Here is a 3023-nt window from a genome sequence, read left to right as displayed (position 1 = left end):
TTCTGTCTCAGCTGGGAAGTGTTGATTCTGAGTTACCTCAGCCCCTAAAAAGGGAAAGCCTGAGAATGAGAGACCCAGTACAAATACAGAGGTGTTGATGGCCTGAAGGAGGGGAGACAGGTCGCTGCTGAGTAGCTACACACAGAAAGCACACACAAAACAGCATCAGTTTTTATTACAGTCTGGTGATAGAAATGTAGAAGATAAAGATCTTGTACTGACAAGGCTGAAAGACCCAATATTGGAAACACAACTGATGCTGTGCAGAAAAAGCAAAAACCTGTGTTCCCCTCCAATACAACTGCATGGGGCTGGCTGTAAAAGCATCCCTCTAACATTAAGTCTGAGCACACTGGACTGAAACCAACCGGACAAAGTATCCAGCTACCTACCACCACACATGCTCGTTTCCCCAGTCTGACCACAAAGACATGTTCCTAGCTCAAAGGATATTTCACTTGTGGGCTGCTGTAGCGTCAAAGTCGGGTGTTAATACCCCACAGCACTGTCTCTTGGCAGATGCCGCTTCCCGGGTGGGCCAGGGTAGGTGTGTTTATTCATTCCTAGTGCGCCTTTGACTAGAGGCTGAGATACAGATCTGGTTTTTGCTGCATGGAACAAATGCATGCCCAAAGCACCTGTTGAAATCTGCTCCAGCACTTGTTCCAAGCATCACTGGCCAAGCAAGCTGGTCACCCTCTGCTCTACCCCTTCATCAGCACCAAGGGGCAGCAGCAACGGCCCGCTGCCCCAGGAGGGGACACAGGTCTGGGTTAAAGTCTGTGTTGTCTTCAGGGGTAGGAGTGATTCTGAGCTGTCAAGGTAGTCCTGGCTACAAAGAGCTTGACAGGAAGAAAAGATGAAGCGCCTGAAAACAAAGAGAGCTCAGAGAGGGGAAACAACATCCCAGAGGCAGCAGCAGGGCAGGAGCGGAGGCAGGTGTGTCAACTGCCGCGCTACATCTAACCGCCTGTTCAGACACAGCTGACAGGGCAGCACCATGCAAGCCACTGCCCTGCTCCATCAGCTCAATTCGGAGCCGGTGCTGAAGCACCTCCATGGCCAGTTCCAGAAGCCTGTCTTGCACTGCTGCAAAGGGATAAAGCAGAATGGAGAGGGTATGGATCAGGCCCAGGGTGCAGCACTGGAGCACACAAGGTTGGCCTTGCTTTGGCTCACACATGACTCAGTTACCAGATCTGAGAAAACAGACACAGCATTGACCAAAATGGCTCTCTGTACCAATGCCAGAGCCCGGCTCTGTCCACCTTCAACCTGACTTTTATGCAGTCTTGCAGAGTCAGAAGTGCTAAACCAGCCCAGAGAGCTTCCAGCACAGCTCAACTAAAGCGAGCAGCCAAGGTGAATTTGGACTTTCAAAAGTCAAAACTTTACTAGAGTCTTCCTATTTGGCACCTACATAGTTTCTCCAAGGTCTCCCCCAGACAAATACACCATGCTGAGCAAATACACTGCTCTGTGTCCTTGCCTGCCTTGTTTTAAAGTGCTGTACGAAGCAGTCTCTCTAAAACCGCATCATGGGCGCAAAACATTCATGTGATTCTCAGCTTTGCACGGATGGTTAGCAGCAACATCAGAGAGCAACCAGAGACTTCAGAGAAATAAGCTCACGCTAGCAACCGTTAATTCACACCTAGCAGGCTTCTGTGAGCCACGTGCAGCAGGCAGCCCACCTGGGACACGGTTCTTCTTCAAGCAGCACCTTCATTAAAAGCCATCATCAGGGTCCTGGCTCTTGGTTCAACAGGAAGATTAGCTCTTGCTGGATGTCAGTGGTGGTGCAAGAAGATCTGGCGGTGAATTTATCTGACAGATAAATTCAATGCCATTTCGGGAAGTGTGGTGAAAAGCTGTTATGTCAAGTGCTGGTTTTGGGGTTTTCTTATTGCTGTTGTTTTGCTTTTTCTTTTTTTACAGGGTAGCTTCTGTGGTGAAAATGCACTTTAAAATGTCTAAGCATTCAGCTATTGTTTGGAGCTATTAAGTACGCTGTTCCAAATCTCATCTCTGGTAAGCATCCCAATTAAGCAGGCATCCCGTTGATCAGCTTTCTGATCACATGGGACTTGTTCTGCTGCTGCATCTGATATAATACTTTCTGCTTTGAAGAATTTCATGTGTAGCCAGAAGGAGGCCCCACCCTTCTCATTTAGAGAGAGAAAAAAATTCTCAAAGCCTGCTTCCACTGGCATCATCTTCAGGAAATCTAAGGCAGGTGAAAGAGCAATCTCTTGTTTGTCCTGAAATTGGTGTTTTTTGGAATTAAACCAAGAGCTCATTTACTCTGAGTAACGTGTGGGAAAGCAAGAAGGGAGCAGTCAGTGCAGAATAAATTTTTATTTTTCTTCTTTGCTCATGTCTCCCTCATGGCACAATTTAGAAACCAGGGACCTTTCTCATCAGATAAGGTTAGCTCTGAAATGAGAGCACTAACCAGACAAACCAACAGATTTAGTCTCAGAGGCAATTTAAAAGGCAGGAGTCGAATTACAAGAGTGAACTGGACCTGCAAGACTGCAAAATGGGAAGATGGAAACTTTCCAAAGAGGAAATCCCAAAGATGTTTTGAATAGCCAGCCAAAGAGCGTCCACTATGAATTCCCCACAGAGGAAAACCCTAAACAGGAAAGGTTTGCTTTTGGTACAGGGCTAGGACACCAGTGCTACCATTTAGTGAGAATTCAGGATTTCCTTCCGATGCGCACGTACTTTCAAATTCCACAAAAAGAGGTCCAAAAATTAAGCAGATTAGAGCTTAAGGCGCAGAGCAACTAAAGATTTTTTGTGTCCCATTTTCTCTTCTGCCTCAGTTTCCGATCTTCAAAATGGGAAGAATAAACAGCATTTTCATAGCTTACATGTCAGGACGAAGATAAAGCTGCTAACGCACAGGATGACCAGGGTGAGGGTGAATGCGGAAAAGCCTTCACAAGACAGGAGGAACACACCCGACTGGGGAAATGCCCCGGTATAGTGGCAGAGCACCATCATGAAGGGACGCC

The 3023-nt window shown here is 47.1% G+C and overlaps 1 protein-coding gene across 1 annotated transcript in view; it reads right to left on the bottom strand.

Moving 5' to 3' along the window:
* LOC104472355 (muscleblind-like protein 3) overlaps window positions 1–3023 on the bottom strand; it is a gene marked incomplete at its 3' end in the record, with an annotated part of 47524 nt that overhangs the window by 16036 nt on the left and 28465 nt on the right. The window lies entirely within an intron of this gene.

This window comes from Pterocles gutturalis, unplaced genomic scaffold, assembly GCF_000699245.1.
Source record: "Pterocles gutturalis isolate BGI_N339 unplaced genomic scaffold, ASM69924v1 scaffold16736, whole genome shotgun sequence".
Taxonomy (NCBI): Eukaryota; Metazoa; Chordata; class Aves; order Pterocliformes; family Pteroclidae; genus Pterocles; species Pterocles gutturalis.
This window is presented reverse-complemented; position numbering and strand designations above follow the sequence as displayed.